Consider the following 20740-nt stretch of genomic DNA (forward strand, 5'->3'; position numbering starts at 1 on the left):
GGAAAACAGCATTTAAAACTAAGTTTGGTTTATATGAGTGGTTAGTCATGCCTTTTGGGTTAACTAATGCACCTAGTACTTTCATGAGACTAAGGAACGAAGTTTTACATGCTTTCATTGGACGATTTGTGGTAGTCTATTTTGATGATATACTGATTTATAGCAAATCTTTGGAAGAACATTTGGAACATTTACATGCTGTTTTTATTGCTCTATGTGATGCACGTTTGTTTGGTAACCTTGGGAAGTGCACCTTTTGCACCGACCGAGTATCTTTTCTTAGCTATGTTGTTACTCCACAGGGAATTGAAGTTGATAAAGCCAAGATTGAAGCTATTGAGAGTTGGCCGCAGCCCAAAACGGTCACACAAGTGAGGAGTTTTCTTGGACTCGCTGGTTTCTATAGGCGTTTTGTGAGAGCTTTTAGCACCATTGCTGCACCTCTCAATGAGCTTACAAAGAAGGATGTGCCTTTTGTTTGGGGTACCGCACAGGAAGAAGCCTTCACGGTATTGAAAGATAAGTTGACACATGCTCCTTTACTCCAACTTCCTGATTTTAATAAGACTTTTGAGCTTGAATGTGATGCTAGTGGAATTGGATTAGGAGGTGTGTTATTACAAGATGGCAAACCTGTTGCATAATTTTCTGAAAAATTGAGTGGGCCTAGTCTGAACTATTCTACTTATGATAAAGAATTATATGCTCTTGTTCGGACCTTAGAAACATGGCAACATTATTTATGACCCAAAGAATTTGTTATACATTCTGATCATGAATCTTTGAAACACATTAAAAGTCAAGCAAAACTGAACCGTAGACATGCTAAATGGGTTGAATTCATTGAGACTTTCCATTATGTCATTAAACACAAGAAGGGTAAAGAAAATGTTATTGCTGATGCATTGTCTCGTCGTTATATTATGCTTTCACAACTTGACTTTAAAATATTTGGTTTGGAGACCATCAAAGATTAGTATGTGCATGATGCTGAATTTAAAGATGTATTGCAGAATTGTAAAGAAGGTAGAACATCGAACAAGTTCGTCGTTAACGATGGATTTGTGTTTCGTGGTAACAAGCTATGCATTCCAGCTAGCTCCGTTCGTCTTTTGTTGTTGCAGGAGACGCATGGAGGAGGACTAATGGGACACTTTGGCGTGAAGAAGACGGGGGATATACTTGCTACACATTTCTTTTGGCCAAAGATGAGACGGGATGTTGAGCGTTTTGCTGCTCGCTGCACTACATGTCAAAAAGCTAAGTCACGACTCAATCCTCATGGTTTATATATGCCTTTGCCTGTACCTAGTGTATCTTGGGAGGATATATCTATGGACTTTGTTTTAGGTTTACCTCGAACAAAGAAGGGGAGGGATAGCATATTTGTTGTCGTGGATAGGTTCTCGAAAATGGCACACTTTATACCATGTCATAAAGCGATGATGCTGTTAATGTTGCTGATTTGTTCTTTCGTGAAATTATTCGCTTGCATGGTGTGCCAAATATTATTGTTTCATATCGTGATACTAAATTTCTTAGCCACTTTTGGAGATGTTTATGGGCTAAGTTGGGTACTAAACTGCTTTTTAGTACTACTTGTCACCCCCAAACTGATGGTCAAACTGAAGTAGTCAATAGAACTTTGTCTACTATGCTTAGGGCTGTTTTGAAGAATAATAAGAAAATGTGGGAAGAATGCTTGCCTCATATTGAATTTGCTTATAATCGTTCGTTGCATTCTACTACTAAGATGTGCCCTTTTGAAATTGTGTATGGTTTCCTACCTCGTGCACCCATTGATTTGTTGCCTCTTCCATCTTTGGAGAAGGTTAATTTTGATGCTAAACAACATGCTGAATTGATCTTAAAAATGCATGAGTTAAATAAGGAACATTGAGTGTATGAATGCTAAATATAAACTTGCTGGAGATAAGGGTAGAAAACATGTTCTCTTTGCACCTGGAGATCTTGTTTGGTTACATTTGCGTAAGGATCGGTTTCCTAATTTGCGCAAATCAAAGCTAATGCCACGTGTTGATGGTCCTTTTAAGGTGTTAGAGAAAATAAATGATAATGCATATAAACTTGAGCTGCCTGCAGATTTTGGGGTTAGTCCCACTTTTAACATTGCAGATTTTAAGCCTTATTTGGGTGAGGAAGATGAGCTTCCGTCGAGGACGACTTCATTTCAAGAAGGGGAGGATGATGAGGACATCAATACCATTGTTACACCCACAGCCCTACTACTACATATACTGGACCAATTACTAGAGCTCGCGCACGCCAATTAAATTATCAGGTACTTTTGTTTCTTGGTAATGATTCTAATGTTCATGAGAATATGATGCTGCCTAAATTGGATACATTTGTTTTGCTTACAAACGAAGGGCCTGGCATGGATAAGAGGGATGAACACTGGAGCAAGACCAAGCATGGAGATGATGGCATGCGCAAGGGGAACAAGAACGGAGTTACAAGTGATGATTTTAGGACTTTGAAGCCATCATAATGAGTGCATGAAGCCTTGGACGAAATATACAAGATGCCACTTCATAAATTTCGTCCAAAGGCTATTATAGGTGTTGTGTCACCTTATTATTGGGCCAGGCCCATGTAATTTCAAAATACTTGAGTATAGGCTGTTTTTAGAGTCCGTATGTGTGGGGAAACAAGAGATAGGGTTGGTTTCGAACCCCTCCCCCAGGGGCCATGAAATTCCCCTCCTCTTCCTCCATATATACAGCCCTTAGGGCATCGTTTTGACTTTGGGTTTTGTTTAGATTAAAGTTCGCCATAGCTGCAAGTTCGCGTGCTTTGTTTGTGTTCAACGACCAGACAAAGGCGTCACAGAACCCCACCTTTGATCAATAAAGCTTTCCTCTTATATTCGCAATATCCAGATTGCAATCTTAGTTTCTTGCTTGTTCTTCGTTTGCCTGCAGGAAACAGACCTTCGTGGTCAGGTTGATCGTGCTCCGGCATGGTCAATAACCTCTCGGAGTTGGTTTAGCGATTGCTAAGGCGCGTCGTCCTCGCACGTTCGTAGTCGGATCGTCAAAGTCAACTTCCTCGAAAACGATAGCCACCATCTCATCGAAAGACGGGACACCTTTGCCTCTATCAATTATCTTCCCAACCAGTATGACTGGGTCGAAGCCAAAGATCCCTTCAGCAGCTTCTGAGCAGAAAAATACTAAGCTGGCTTAGGCCAAAGCCAACAAGAGGAAGCACAATGATACTTCTGATGCTGCTTCCTCCAAGAAGAAGCTGGAGACAAAGTCTTCAAAGTCTTCACGCAAGGAACGTGCTGCTCCCCAAGAACCATTGCTCGTTGGGCCTATCTCTATTGCACTGCCAGCTTCCACCAATCGCGAGTGTCGTCTCGTTGTGCATGAGCCTGCTTCCACAAAGGCTCATGAGTCTGAAGATATTCCAGCTACTGACTCCACCGCAGCTGAAGACATTGGTCATGATGACAATGTTGAAGATGATGGAGTCCTTCCTCAGATCATGCCCAACCCGGTATCATCGCCTACTCCTACGAGCAGTGAACTGATAAGCATTGGCGGTCCCATGAAGCTAATCACACAAGATGTATTCTAGGAACAACAACATCCCAACTTGCATGAAGTCATTCCTCGCACTCCACCCGCTCATGTCACCACTCCGGTGCTTGAGACCCCGCAAGATACACTAGAAGACATGGAGAAGACCACTCCTTCACCACAGGTGTCGCCTTCTTTCCAAAGGTTTCGCAGAGGCCCTAGGCCCACGGTCTTCATGTCCAGCATTCCTGAAGAGGATGTGCAAAACACAAGCTCAGTAGCACGTTAAGTGTTTCCTGAAGCCATCCCTTCAGTGACGGATCAAGAATCTGAAGCCAAAGCGGCTGAAGATATTCCGGCTGTATCAGCCGATGAAGAAGAAGAAGAAGACTGTGAAGTTATTCCCCCTACCATTGATCCCGTTGTTCAAGAAGAAGAAGTGATTGTGCCAGACCCCCCGGTCCATGAAGCCACTGAAGTTGAGGCAAATGCGGCTGCCACCACCACCACTAATAAAGCCAATGACGTTGTCATGGCTGAAGATAATGTGCAGCCCGAAGTCATTGCTGCCACGGAAGACAACTCGCAGCCACCCACCTCGGATGTGGCCGTTCCTCCCCCTGTGCCTCACGCCATGGAAAGTGTGTTCAATTGTGGTGAGCTCTTTACTGTCCGGTGGCCTATCTTGATACCACCCACTGCTCCTGGTCCCCAATATGACTATCACGTGGAGCAAAGGCCTCAAACGCAGAAGCCAAAGCCCAGGCTTCCAAGGCTTCCAAGTCTTGTCACTACACAAGGCTCCTTTAGTGTGCTAAGCTTCAGAGAGCACAACACATTCTTCGACAAGGCCAAGAACCCCTTCAGGAAGCCAAAGATTTCATCTGACAGGTTTTGGAGCCACCAGCAAAGGAGCTACTATTCTTGCATTCTCTACAATCAAGACATGATTTTTCCCCACAAGCGTCTTGACTGTGATGCCATTGCTGGGTTGCCATGCCTTGAAGAAGCCCTAGACTACTTCTGTGAAGTTGGGCTACTCCCATTTGTCACTGACAAGGAGCACTGGAATGAAGAGCTTCTTCTGCAATTCTATGCCACTCTACACATATCAGGCTACAACAGGGATCCGAAGACATGGGTCCTTGAGTGGATGACAGGGGATGTTCATCATGAAGCCAAAGCTCAAGATATCATCGAGCTAACTTCCCTGCCCACTCCTGGTGATCTGTATGAGCCAGGTTGTCAGCTTCATGTGCAAGAATTGCAGAGTGTATTCCAAAGGCCTGAGCCCAATATGAGTCAAATGCTCGGTATGATGAAGCCATTGCCCATTGGTGCTGAATATCCCAAGGAGTTCTATGACAAGGACCCCGAGTACCTGCCCCGCACCATTTATCACATTCTGAGGCGTACTTTGTGGCCTATCAAGGGACATTCTCCTGACGCCAATCTTGAAGGCACCATGAAGATATTGGTCTTCTACATTATCAATGGCATCAAGTTCAACACTCAAGATTTCTTCATTTGACAGTTGGCAGCTTCTGGCATTGATCTGTTTGGCCTCAAGTTTTATGCTCCATGGGTCATGCGGCTGATAAAGCTTCACTCAACCATCAACTATCAAGCTTCAGCACGCAACCATGTTGTATTCTTGCCTGAAGTGAACATGTCTCGTGAAGCTATTTATCATGTGCCTGCCAAGGAGCCAATACGCGAAGACAATGCTACCTTCCAAAGCTTCACTCGGCCTATTGAAGGTGTTCATGTGCCAAATCCTCCTGCTCCTGCTGGTCCACTTGTTGGTCAACTTCGTCTGCTGCATCGTGCAAACATTGATGCAACAGCTAGCACGATAGCTCAAAGGCCTCAGAAGCGTGTTCGTGTCCTGAATGATAGAGAGCTTCTTGTATCACTTCACCAGAAGCAGGATAGGCTCATGACAGGCTGAAGCGCTAGATGCAGAGTCTGCTCATTGACGTCAATCGAATTTGCAACCTTGCAACCAAGAATTCTTTTGTTGCGCATGAAGCCTGTCGACGGTCCTGGAAGAGCCTCACAATGCTCTGTTATGAAGACGATCTTCGAGCAGATGGCTTCACTGAACGTTTCAAGTTTGACTCCAGGCCTCCCCAATCAGCAAGCTGGCGTACAACTCCTTCCCTTGAAGATTCTGACTTTTCATCTTCGGCTCCCACGGTTGTTGCATGAGTCATAGATGAAGAGGATGACGCCACTTCACCAGCGATGGCTCAACTGCATCAGGATTCTGCATCAGGCCCCTCTGCACTGCCCAACTCCAACATTGACCCTGCCGCCCCAACATCTTCATCGACTAGGAACGAGTAGACACTCTATGTCTTCAAACCTTTTTGGTCCTTACTGACAAAAGGGGGAGAAGCATATGAGTTGATAGTCTTCAAGCGGGTCCATATGGGTCAGGTGCTTCTTTTTTGCTAAGTTCTTACAACTCTCATTCTTGAAACTGTTGGCTTTTGAGTTGTAACACTTAAACTTGATGGTTGTCTGCCACTTTTGCTGCTACCTTATGATGCGATGATAAATCCCGCATGAAGTCATTCTGTAGATGCCCATTTCTCATTATGCATTTCATTATCTTCACTACTTTTATGTATGCATGATGAATTTTCTTCATGTGTTGAAGAAGATCTCCACAAAGCAAAACCTGCCATGTGCATTTGCATTCGAAGGCAAAATACTTATATGCACATCTTCAAGGGGAGCCTCTTCCAACCTATGAAGACAATGCCCATGTACTTTAACTTTCACATACTTTTATCCCCGTTGAAAACTTCAACCAGTTTGTTATCAATCACCAAAAAGGGGGAGATTGTAAGTGCATCTAGTGCCACCCCTAGTTGGTTTTGGAGTATTGATGACAAACATGGTTGAGGGACTAATGTGTTTGTGAGAATTGCAGGATAACACAGGTAGTAGTCCCTCATTGATTTGGTTTACCTACCAGAGATGACCCCTAAAAATGTATGAAGACATTGAAGACAATGGTGGTTTGTGAAGACATTCACGTTGAAGACAATGACGATGAAGACATTCACTTGAAGACTATGGAGTGCGAAGTCATAGTTTCTTTCATAGTTCCCTTTTCTTCTTTATTGAGTCATAGGAACCACCGAACTATTAAGTGGGGTCCAAGTGAACAAAGTCAGATGACTAAAGTGATGCTCAACCAAAATCCCATGTCTTCGAGCGAAGACAATGGGAGCAAATCTTATCCAGAGTTGGATGAGTCAGTTTTGCTTGTAGCCCAAGCCAAGCTGCCATGTGTGTTTGCAATCCGACCGTTGGACACATGTTGGTTCCTTAGTGACCCAGGGTCATTTCGGACATATCATGCCAGGTTGCCTCCTGGATATAAATAGCCCACCCCCTACACCATAAATTGGTGGCTGATCAGAGTTAGTGCATGACTTTTGTCGTTTGAGAGCAACCCACCTCCGAAGCCTTTGAGAGAGAGATCCTTGCGAGGACAAAGCCCAAAACACCCAGAGCCAAAGAGTGTTAGGCATCACTGAAGTCTTTCTGTCTGCGTGACCTGAAGACTTGTTACACTTGAGGACTGTGCATCCTCCATCCGGTATAGGCGTCACGTTCTAAGGATCCAAAAGCATTATGGATCGCCAGTGAACGGAGTCTGTGAAGGTTTGGAAGTCTACCTTGAAGACTTACCAGAGTGATTGCGCGAGGACTGGGCGTCCTTAGCTCAAGGGGAATAAGGTGAAGACACAGTCTTATGAGTTCAATCTCAGTCTCCCTAACCAGACGTATAGTTTTCACAGCAACTGGAACTGGTCTACCAAATCTTTGCCTTCACCAGGCCACTAGTTCTATCCTCTACCTTCTTTACATTTCAGTTGTCTTCGTGAAGTCATTGCTTGTTTGTCTGATCTGTTTGACTTCACTGTGTGAAGACTATTACTTGTTTGGCTTCATACCGTCTTCCATTCCGATCCGCACTCCTAGCTGCTATTAGTCTTCGTGCTTTCTCTATATTACTTACTTGACTATGTCCTGTCTAGTGTAGTTCACTTTCTGCGGCATATCATATAGGTTCAATTACTTGTTTGTCTTCAAAGACCTCGTGTTTTGAAGACGTTCATAAAAATCACCTATTCACCCCCTCTAGTTGATAACTAGCACTTTCAATCTGTATTTGCTTGTTAGGTTGGTTGCAGTGAGCATTTGTCCAGTTTTCAAGCATATGCCATGTTTATCTGTATTTGCTTGTTAGGTTGGTTGCAGTGAGACTCTGTCCAGTTTTCAATGGCTATATTTGGTTGTTATACTGATCATTTATGCCTTGTTTATTTCAATCATTCACAATTTGATGTTCATTATGTGCATGTCGGAACTGTGCCGCTCGACTGCATCAATACCAGTTTGAACGGCTATATTTGGTTCCAGTTATGCCTGGTGTAGTTAACACATGCCCTTTATTTTAGTTTTACACATTTATCCAGTGTGATGTTTAAGCATCACCTATGTTCTATTCATTTTCAACAATACCAGTTTGAATTGCAATATTTGATGGCTGTTAAGCATGTTGTCGGTAACATTGCCTTCCATTTTATATCTGCTTTAACAGCATGCTGAAACCAACACATTCAAGCTATCATTTGGAGATGATGTTGTTTAGCTTTGCTATATTTGTTTGATGTTAAGGTTGTTGTACTTATCATGCCTTTCCACTACTTATGCATGACAACAACGGGAGTAGCCACCATTTTTCGCCAAGGTTAGTTTCATCCCTCGGCTTGTACTCCCCTCGTTGTTCCATAATGTAGTGCATATAGATCCAGGCCTAGACACTTGTTAGCTTCTAATATTGACTTGTTGCTTGTAGGTACATATGCCCTCGGCAAGGATCCATGCATCGACCCTTTTTGCGTATGGGGCAATGAGATATTCACGAACAAGCACCAAGTGAGAAAACTGATAAGGATTATTAGCAAAAAGATGCGAGTGGTGGCAAGCAAATTATTTGTTTATACCCTATCTAACACAACAATGAGCTGTAGGATGGTAACTACAAACTCTGCAACCTTCTCTTTTTACTGCCCATAATGAGTTGTTAGACAACAATGTCTGAATCTTTTTCATTCGCAGTGGTTCCCGAAGCAGTTCACTCAAGATTACCTCGCAAAGTACATGATTGGTGGACACACAATAAAGGTTAAAGTATTTCATCCAGACTACAATGAGCATCGAGAAGTCCTAATGAAGACAATGAAGGATGGACGGGCGGCCATCACAAGGGGTGGCCCAGAGTCGTGCGCGCATTACGCATGGAGGAGGGCACAATATGGGCATTCCGGTTCACCTTCTCCAACAACCAAAATGTCTTTCGCCTCTATCTTTACAGTCTTTAGTACAACTGTGGTTCATCATTCTTTACTTGGTGCTTCTGTAGTTCTTCAGTATATATACCTGTGCATCGAATTATGCATTCGTGGTTGAACCTATATTTGTAATAAACATGGTTGGATATGAGATAAGTGATTGCCTACTTTCAAATTCAAAACATGTGATTTTTAAATTAGGGATTACACTGCACACGGTTTGCGAAAGCGAAACGTCTGCGATATACGTGGAGATCAGACACGTTTCTAGGATCCACTACATGTGCGATCAATCTCTACTACACACACGATCAGCCAAGAAAAAACTGTGCGATTAGCAACAACATCGCACACAGTTCTTTCTTATTAAATGCTTGCGATAATCACCTTATCACACACGCTTCGCAATTATGGAATGTTTGTGATGTTGTGCGCATCGCAAACGTTGGGTCATAGAAGAACGAGTGCGATAGGTCAATCATCTGACGCGGGTACGACGGATGAATCGTGTGGGATGTATTCAAGCTTTGCATACAGTTTTATAACCGACAACCGTGTGCGCTCTGCTACCTCTTGAGCACTGCGTTGGTTTTTCCTTGAAGAGGGAAGGGTGATGCAGCAAAGTAGCATAAGTATTTCCCTCAGTTTTTGAGAACCAAGGTATCAATCCAGTAGGAGACTACGCGTGAGTCCCTTGCACCTACACAAAACAAATAAATCCTCGCAACCAACGCGATAAGGGGTTGTCAATCCCTACACGGTCACTTACGAGAGTGAGATCTGATAGATATGATAGGATAATATTTTTGGTATTTTTATGATAAAGATGCAAAGTAAAATAAAAGCAAAGTAAAAAGCAACGGAAATAACTAAGTGTTGGAAGATTAATATGATGAAGATAGACCCGGGGGCCAAAGGTTTCACTAGTGGCTTCTCTCAAGAGCATAAGTATTTTACGGTGGGTGAACAAATTACTGTTGGGCAATTGACAGAATTGAGCATAGTTATGAGAATACCTAGGTATGATCATGTATATAGGCATCACGTCCGAGACAAGTAGACCGACTCCTGCCTGCATCTACTACTATTGCTCCACACATCGACCGGTATCCAACATGCATCTAGAGTAAAAGTTCATAACAACAGAGTAACGCCTTAAGCAAGATGACATGATGTAGAGGGATAAATTCATGCAATATGATAAAAAAAACATCTTGTTATCCTCGATGGCAACAATACAATACGTGCCTTGCTGCCCCTACTGTCACTGGGAAAGGACACCGCAAGATTGAACCCAAAGCTAAGCACTTCTCCCATTGCAAGAAAGATCAATCTAGTAGGCCAAACCAAACTGATAATTCGAAGAGACTTGCAAAGATAACCAATCATACATAAAAGAATTCAGAGAAGATTCAAATATTGTTCATAGATAAACTTGATCATAAACCCACAATTCATCGGTCTCAACAAACACACCGCAAAAGAAGATTACATCGAATAGATCTCCACGAGAGAGGGGAAGAACGTTGTATTGAGATCCAAAAAGAGAGAAGAAGCCATCTAGCTAATAACTATGGACCCGAAGGTCTGAGGTAAACTACTCACACTTCATCGGAGAGGCTATGGTGTTGATGTAGAAGCCCTCCGTGATGGATGCCCCCTCCGGCAGAGCTCCGGAACAAGCCCCAAGATGGGATCTCGTGGGTACAGAAGGTTGCGGTGGTGGAATTAGGTTTTTGGCTCCGTATCTGATCGTTTGGGGGTACGTAGGTATATATAGGAGGAAGAAGTACGTCGGTGGAGCAACAGGGGGCCCACGAGGGTGGAGGGCGCGCCCCCTACCTCGTGGCTTCCCTGTTGGTTGCTTGATATAGGGTCCAAGTCTCCTGGATCATGTTCGTTCCAAAAATCACGTTCCCGAAGGTTCCATTCTGTTTGGACTCCGTTTGATATTCTTTTTCTGCAAAACTCTAAAATAGGCAAAAAACAGCAATTCTGGGCTGGGCCTCCGGTTAATAGGTTAGTCCCAAAAAATAATATAAAAGTGAATAATAAAGCCCAATAACGTCCAAAACAGAAGATAATATAGCATGGAGCAATCAAAAATTATGTATACGTTGGAGACGTATCAAGCATCCCCAAGCTTAATTCCTGCTCGTCCTCGAGTAGGTAAATGATAAAAACAGAATTTTTGATGTGGAGTGCTACTTGGCATAATTTCAATGTAATTCTTCTTAATTGTGGTATGAATATTCAGATCCGAAAGATTCAAGACAAAAGTTTATATTGACATAAAAATAATAATACTTCAAGCATACTAACTAAGCAATTATGTCTTCTCAAAATAACATGGCCAAAGAAAGTTATCCCTACAAAATCATATAGTCTGGCTATGCTCTATCTTCACCACACAAAATATTTAAATCATGCACAACCCCGATGACAAGCCAAGCAATTGTTTCATACTTTTGATGTTCTCAAACTTTTTCAATCTTCACGCAATACATGAGCGTGAGCCATGGACATAGCAGTATATGTGGAATAGAATGGTGGTTGTGGAGAAGACAAAAAGGAGAAGATAGTCTCACATCAACTAGGCGTATCAACGGGCTATGGAGATGCCCATCAATAGATATCAATGTGAGTGAGTAGGGATTGCCATGCAACGGATGCACTAGAGCTATAAGTATATGAAAGCTCAACAAAAGAAACTAAGTGGGTGTGCATCCAACTCGCTTGCTCACGAAGACCTAAGGCATTTTGAGGAAGCCCATCATTGGAATATACAAGCCAAGTTCTATAATGAAAAATTCCCACTAGTATATAAAAGTGATATCATAGGAGACTCTCTATCATGAAGATCATGGTGCTACTTTGAAGCACAAGTGTGGTAAAAGAATAGTAACATTGTCCCTTCTCTCTTTTTCTCTCATTTTTTTATTTGGGCCTTTTCTTCTTCTCTTTTTTATGGCCTCTTTTTTTCGTCCGGAGTCTCATCCCGACTTATGGGGGAATCATAGTCTCCATCATCATTTCCTCACTTGGGACAATGCTCTAAAAATGATGATCATCACACTTTTATTTTCTTACAACTCAACAATTACAACTCGATACTTAGAACAAAATATGACTCTATATGAATGCCTCCCGCGGTGTACCGGGATATGCAATGAATCAAGAGTGACATGTATGAAAGAATTATGAACGGTGGCTTTGCCACAAATACAATGTCAACTACATGATCATGCAAAGCAATATGACAATGATGGAGCGTGTCATAATAAACGGAACGGTGGTAAGTTGCATGGCAATATATCTCGGAATGGCTATGGAAATGCCATGATAGGTAGGTATGGTGGCTATTTTGAGGAAGGTATATGGTGGGTGTATGATACCGGCGAAAAGTGTGCGGTATTAGAGAGGCTAGCAATGATGGAGGGAGGAAAAGTGCGTATAATCCATGGACTCAACATTAGTCATAAAGAACTCATATACTTATTGCAAAAATCTACAAGTTATCAAAGCAAAGTATTACGCACATGCTCCTAGGGGGATAGATTGGTAGGAAAAGACCATCGCTCGTCCCCGACCGCCACTCATAAGGAAGACAATCAATAAATAAATCATGCTCCGACTTCATCATATAACGGTTCACCATACGTGCATGCTACGGGAATCACAAACTTTAACACAAGTATTTCTCAAATTCACAACTACTCAACTAGCATGACTCTAATATCACCATCTTCATATATCAAGCATCAAACTTCTCATAGTATTCAACACACTCATAAGAATTTTTACTATTCTTGAATACCTAGCATATTAGGATTATTTAAGCAAATTACCATGCTATTTAAGACTCTCAAAATAATCTAAGTGAAGCATGAGAGATCAATAGTTTCTATAAAACAAATCCACCACCGTGCTCTAAAAGATATAAGTGAAGCACTAGAGCAAAATCTATATAACTCAAAAGATATAAGTGAAGCACATAGAGTATTCTAATAATTTCCGAATCATGTGTGTCTCTCTCAAAAGGTGTGTACAGCAAGGATGATTGTGGTAAACTAAAAATCAAAGACTCAAATCATACAAGACGCTCCAAGCAAAACACATATCATGTGGTGAATAAAAATATAGCTCCAAGTAAAGTTACCGATGGAAGTAGACGAAAGAGGGGATGCCTTCCGGGGCATCCCCAAGCTTTGGCTTTTTGGTATCCTTAGATTATCTTGGGGGTGCCATGGGCATCACCAAGCTTAGGCTCTTGCCACTCCTTGTTTCATAATCCATCAAATCTTTTCACCCAAAACTTGAAAACTTCACAACACAAAACTTAGCAGAAAATCTCGTGAGCTCCGTTAGCGAAAGAAAACAAAAGACCACTTCAAGGTACTGTAATGAACTCATTATTTATTTGTATTGGTGTTAAAACTACTGTATTCCAACTTCTCTATGGTTTATAATCTCTTTTACTAGCCATAGATTCATCAAAATAAGCAAACAACACACGAAGAACAGAATCTGTCAAAAACAGAACAGTCTGTAGTAATCTGTAACTAACACAAACTTCTGGAACTCCAAAAAATTAGCCAAAATAGGACGACCTAGGCAATTTGTTTATTGATCAGCAGCAATTGGAATCAATATTTTATCACGTTCTGGTGATTTTTAACAATTGTTTTCGTGAACAGAAAGTTTCTGAAAATTACAGCAAGATCAAATAACTATCATCCAAGAAGATCCCTATAGGTTTAACTTGGCACAAACACTAATTAAAACATAAAAACACATCTAACCAGAGGCTGGAACAAATATTTATTGCTAAACAGAAGCAAAAAGCAAAAACCTTGTTAGAATAAATCCGAGGCACACCGTCGATCATCCGAGGACCAAGCAATCACACGAGCACGACACCGAGATTTGTTAACGAGGTTCACCGATATGGCTACATCCCCGGGGCCTAACTATGGGCGCTCCTCCCCATGACACTGCTACAATACCGCACCCGGTCGCCCTGGACACCGGCACATGCCGCCGGCTTCCCCTGCGTTCCGGTGCTATTATGTTGGCATAGGTTACATCGTGTGTCTACCCTCGCTATATATGAGAGGCCTAGGATACAAGTGTCCTACTAGGACACGACTCCATATCCTATCTAAACACAATACTACTCAGAGTCCAACTGTAACCACCTTGTACACTATATTCGACACAACTCCAACAAACTCCACCTTGGCGAATATTCTCCACCACCTTGGATTCGTCCATGCGTCAAACTTCCATATACATTGAACTTGAGTTTATCCCATGAGCACCGCTGCTACTCCAAAGACTCCATATGACTCCACCTGCAACTTGTAGTCCCTCCTTTTCTTGACCACAGTTAACACTCGAGCAAAATTAAGTTCCACGTTACTCTAGTTTGCGCTCCCAACTTCCAGAGTATCAGTCCAACGCCATCACACATTGATCACTGACCTGCGTGAAAGTGAACAACTCACATACTGGGTGTCACACATAAGAGTTACCTGAACTCAACATCACCGCTCTTCCTTGACCGCCCTGTCTGAAACTTGAAGGAATTTCACCATTGCTTGTAGTCATCCCGAGTCAAATTCGCGGTTGTCTCACCACATGTATGACCACCAGAGCCTTGGCCCGTCTCCATGCCTCGTGCATAACTGCATGCCACGCCGCTGTTACCGCGTCGAGCCTCTGCTGTCCCGGTCAAGTCTCAAGGGTCGCTAAACCACACCACTCAACCCCAACTGCAGAGTGCCATCGATTATCACTGACCGATGAAGAGTTTCACGCTTCCATCAGACCACTGGGCTCCAGTCCGAACTGCATGTCACTCGCTTTTCCCGCTGAATAGGCTTCGACTCTCTGAGCTCTTACGCCGCAGCCCCTCAATTAGCAGCGAGTGAAGTCTTCCAGACTCCAGCTCCACCTTCAACATGACTCCATGGTAGATGATCAGTACACCCACGCGCCCCGTCAACTTCAAGCTACGTGTATACACCACCTTGAATCAACCCCGCGCCATAGTCTTGTCGAAGCCGCACAAGCCCTCGGGCCTGCGCCACGTGTTTCCACGCTCCAGAAGTCGCTCACCATCAACATCACGCTCCTATGTCGTCGTCGCTGATCCAACCACCGTCTTCTGTACCAACCGACTCACGTCGATCCGTCAGACTGTCCAGTCCGACCCAGCCAAACTTGTCCGGCTATATGACATGCTCGAGGCTCCCAAATCGTTTTCCGCGAATTTCCATCCATCACATGATAATTCCATCTTAGCTGGCATGACTTCCCGCGATGCTTTCAAACATCCCTGTTGTGCCACCAAATATTTCACCCTTGTCTGCCATAACCCAAGGTTTTCAGTTCTGTTGAACTTCTTCACCTCAAACCAAGTACCCTTTGGTGTCATAGTTCTTTGTACGGCCGAGCTAGAGAAAACATACTCAAGCTTCACGAGAATGCCTTGCAATTCGCATGCACTTAGCAAAACCCCAAATCCCTAGTTCACTTCTCGTGTGCAAGCAGCAAAACCAGATCACTTGATTGAATCCTGCTACTCACGAATAGCTCCTGTACTAGTTGATGCTTCGCTGACTCTAGCCTTGGAATTGCCATTGTTATTCTACTTGCCGCTGGACACAACCTGGTGCGTCGTTGTTGCTGCCAATAGCCCCTGCTCTTCCCGATGGATGCGTAGTACGATAGATTTTCTTCGCTTGAATCGATCTGTCTCAGCCTTCCTTCGCGTCGCATACGAGGACTCGGTCCTCTTTTGGTCAAAAAACAAATCTCGTATGTACGGTTGTTTCCAATTGCACCACACATCTCGCTAGAATCTGCACGTCCCGTGACCGATCGAGTCCACGCTCAGCTGCCCCCTACGCACGTCCTCCGCCGCTTGGGCATGTCCGCCTTGCCGCAGGCCACGTATCAATCTCGCCGACTCCGAGTACTCAACTCGGCGTCCACGCGATCGTGACCCACACCGATTCTTCCGATCTCGCCGACGATAATTCTTCCACGATATTTTCACCTCTAGATCAATAATCCACAGCCTCTTCGTAACCTTGCTCATGATACCACTTGTTAGAATAAATCCGAGGCACACCGTCGATCATCCGAGGACCAAGCAATCACACGAGCACGACACCGAGATTTGTTAATTAGGTTCACCGATATGGCCACATTCCCGGGGCCTGACTATGGGTGCTCCTCCCCATGACACCGCTACAATACCGCACCCGGTCGCCCTGGACACCGGCACATGCCGCCGGCTTCCCCTGCGTTCCGGTGCTATTATGTTGGCATAGGTTACATCGTGTGTCAACCCTCGCTATATATGAGAGGCCTAGGATACAAGTGTCCTACTAGGACACGACTCCATAACCTATCTAAACACAATACTACTCAGAGTCCAACTGTAACCACCTTGTACACTATATTCGACACAACTCCAACAAAACTAAAGATAAAATTGGGTTGCCTCCCAACAAGCGCTATCGTTTAACGCCCCTAGCTAGGCATAAAAGCAAGGATAGATCTAGGTATTTCCATCTTTGGTAGGCAATCCATAAGTGGCTCTCATGATAGATTCATATGGTAATTTTATTTTCTTCCTAGGGAAGTGTTCCATGCCTTTCTTTAATGAAAATTGAAATCTAATATTCCCTTCCTTCATGTCAATAATTGCACCAATCGTTCTAAGGAAAGGTCTACCAAGAATAATAGGACATGAAGGATTGCACTCTATGTCAAGAACGATAAAATCTACGGGCACATAGTTCCTATTTGCAACAATAAGAACATCATTAATTCTTCCCATAGGTTTCTTAATAGTGGAATCTGCAAGGTGCAAGTTTAAAGAGCAATCATCAAAATCACGAAAACCTAGCAAATCGCACAAAGTTTTTGGAATCGTGGAAACACTAGCACCCAAATCACACAAAGCATAGCATTCATGATCTTTAATCTTAATTTTAATAGTAGGTTCCCACTCATCATAAAGTTTTCTAGGGATAGAAACTTCCAACTCAAGTTTTTCTTCATAAGATTGCATTAAGGCATCAATGATATGTTTGGTAAAAGCTTTATTTTGACTATAAGCATGAGGAGAATTTAGCATGGATTGCAACAAGGAAATACAATCTATCAAAGAGCAATTATCATAATTAAATTCCTTGAAATCCAAAATAGTGGGTCCATTAATATCTAGGGTTTTGATTTCTTCAATCCCACTTTTATCAATTTTAGCATCAAGATCTAAAAACTCCGAATTTTTGGAACGCCTTCTAGGTAAAGGTGGATCATATTCAGTCCCATCATTATCAAGATTCATATTGCAAAACCAAGATTTAATAGGGGACACATCAATAACTTTTAGATCTTCATCTTTATTTTCATAGAAATTTGAAGAACACGCTTTTATAAACCAATCTTTCTTAGCACGCATCCTAGCGGTTCTTTCTTTGCACTCATCAATGGAAATTCTCATGGCTTTGAGAGACTCATTGATATCATGCTTAGGAGGAATAGATCTAAGTTTCAAAGAATCAACATCAAGAGAAAATCTATCAACATTCCTAGCCAATTCATCAACTTTAAGCAATTTTTCTTCAAGCAAAGCATTGAAATTCTTTTGCAAATTCATAAACTCTTTAACACTAGTCTCAAATTTAGAGGGCATCTTATTAAAATTTCCATAAGAATTGTTGTAGGAATTACCATAATTATTAGAGGAATTACTAGGATAAGGCCTATGATTAAAGTTTCCTCTATACGCGTTGTTACCAAAATTATTCCTACCAACAAAATTCACATCCATAGATTCATTATTATTCTCAATCAAAGTAGACAAAGGCATATCATTGGGATCAGAAGAAACACTCTTAGTAGCAAATAGTTTCATAAGTTCATCCATCTTTCCACTCAAAACATTAATTTCTTCTATCGCATGCACTTTTTTATTAGTAGATCTTTCAGTGTGCCATTGAGAATAATTAACCATAATATTATCTAGGATTTTAGTAGCTTCTCCTAAAGTGATTTCCATAAAAGTGCCTCCCGCGGCCGAATCTAAAAGATTTCTAGAAGCAAAATTCAATCCGACATAATTTTTTTGTATAATCATGCACAAATTCAAACCATGAGTAGGGCAATTACGTATCATTAATTCCATCCTCTCCCAAGCTTGTGCAACATGTTCATGATCAAGTTGCTTAAAATTCATAATATCGTTTCTAAGAGAGATAATCTTAGCGGGAGGAAAATACTTAGAGATAAAAGCATCTTTGCACTTATTCCAAGAATCAATACTATTTTTAGGCAAAGACGAAAACTAAGCTTTAGCACGATCTCTAAGCGAAAAAGGAAATAGCTTCAGTTTAACAATATTATTATCAACATCTTTCTTCTTTTGCATATCACACAAATCAACGAAGCTATTTAGATGAGTAGCGGCATCTTCACTAGGAAGGCCGGCGAATTGATCTTTCATGACAAGATTCAACAAAGCAGCATTGATTTCACAAGATTTAGTATCGGTAAGAGGAGCAATTGGAGTGCTAAGGAAATCATTATTGTTGGTATTGGTAAACTCACATAATTTGGTATTATCTTGAGCCATCATGACAAGCAAGCAATCCAACACACGAGCAAACAAGAGATGGGAAAAAAGAGGCAAACAGAAAAGAGAGTGCGAATAAAACGGCAAGGGTGAAGTGGGGGAGAGGAAAACGAGAGGCAAATGGCAAATAATGTAATGCGGGAGATAAGGGTTTGTGATGGGTACTTGGTATATTGACTTTTGCGTAGACCTCCCCAGGAACGGCGCCAGAAATCCTTCTTGCTACCTCTTGAGCACTGCGTTGGTTTTCCCTTGAAGAGGAAAGGGTGATGCAGCAAAGTAGCGTAAGTATTTCCCTCAGTTTTTGAGAACCAAGGTATCAATCCAGTAGGAGACTACGCGCGGATCCCTCGCACCTACACAAAACAAATAAATCCTCGCAACCAACGCGATAAGGGGTTGTCAATCCCTACACGGTCACTTACGAGAGTGAGATCTGATAGATATGATAGGATAATATTTTTTGGTATTTTTATGATAAAGATGCAAAGTAAAATAAAAGCAAAGTAAAAAGCAACGGAAATAACTAAGTGTTGGAAGATTAATATGATGAAGTTAGACCCGGGGGCATAGGTTTCACTAGTGGCTTCTCTCAAGAGCATAAGTATTTTACGGTGGGTGAACAAGTTACTGTTGAGCAATTGACAGAATTGAGCATAGTTATGAGAATATCTAGGTATGATCATGTATATAGGCATCACGTCCGAGACAAGTAGACCGACTCCTGCCTGCATCTACTACTATTACTCCACACATCGACCGCTATCCAACATGCATCTAGAGTATTAAGTTCATAACAACAGAGTAACGCCTTAAGCAAGATGACATGATGTAGAGGATAAATTCATGCAATATGATAAAAAAAACCATCTTGTTATCCTCGATGGCAACAATACAATACGTGCCTTGCTGCCCCTACTGTCACTGGGAAAGGACACCGCAAGATTGAACCCAAAGCTAAGCACTTCTCCCGTTGCAAGAAATATCAATCTAGTAGGCCAAACCAAACTGATAATTCGAAGAGACTTGCAAAGATAACCAATCATACATAAAAGAATTCAGAGAAGATTTAAATATTGTTCATAGATAAACTTGATCATAAACCCACAATTCATCTGTCTCAACAAACACACCGCAAAAGAAGATTACATCGAATAGATCTCCACGAGAGAGGGGGAGAACGTTGTATTGAGATCCAAAAAGAGAGAAGAAGCCATCTAGCTAATAACTATGGACCCGAAGGTCTGAGGTAAACTACTCACACTTCATCGGAGAGGCTATGGTGTTGATGTAGAAGCCCTCCGTGATGGATGCCCCCTCCGGCGGAGCTCCGGAACAGGCCCCAAGATGGGATCTCGTGGGTACAAAAGGTTGCGGCGGTGGAATTAGTTTTTTGGCTCCGTATCTGATCGTTTGGGGGTACGTAGGTATATATAGGAGGAAGAAGTACGTCGGTGGAGCAACAGGGGGCCCACGAGGGTGGAGGGCGCGCCCTGGGGGGGTAGGCGCGCCCCTACCTCGTGGCTTCCCTGTTGGTTGCTTGACATAGGGTCCAAGTCTCCTAGATCATGTTCGTTCCAAAAATCACCTGAAGGTTTCATTCCGTTTGGTCTCCGTTTGATATTCTTTTTCTGCGAAACTCTAAAATAGGCAAAAACATCAATTCTGGGCTGGGCCTCCGGTTAATAGGTTAGTCCCAAAAAATAATATAAAAGTGAATAATAAAGCCCAATAACATCCAAAACAGAAGATAATATAGTATGGAGCAACAAAAATTATAGATACGTTGGAGACGTATCACGCTCTTACATCGAATCGCATATAGTCGAGGAAAAGTAAATGTGTGTGATTGTCTGCCTGTGTAATCGTGAACCGTTTGTGATGGGTCACGCATCGTAAACGTAGCACCATAGAATACCGACTGCGATGGCAATCCGAGCACAAACGAGTTGCAGGTTGGAGCGTTTCGGATATTCGAGATATCAGAAATAGTTTAGTAGGGACAACTGTATGCATCAAGGGTGCCTATCCCCGACGGTTTCTGGGTCATGTGGGAAGGACCCACCATATCGCAGTCGCTAACTTGGCGATGGTTCGAAACGCCGTCGCGGAAAGGGGTTAAAAACCGTTTGTATAACACCTCGATGTACCAGTGCATCCCT

This window comes from Aegilops tauschii, chromosome 5, assembly GCF_002575655.3.
Source record: "Aegilops tauschii subsp. strangulata cultivar AL8/78 chromosome 5, Aet v6.0, whole genome shotgun sequence".
Classification (NCBI taxonomy): Eukaryota; Viridiplantae; Streptophyta; class Magnoliopsida; order Poales; family Poaceae; genus Aegilops; species Aegilops tauschii.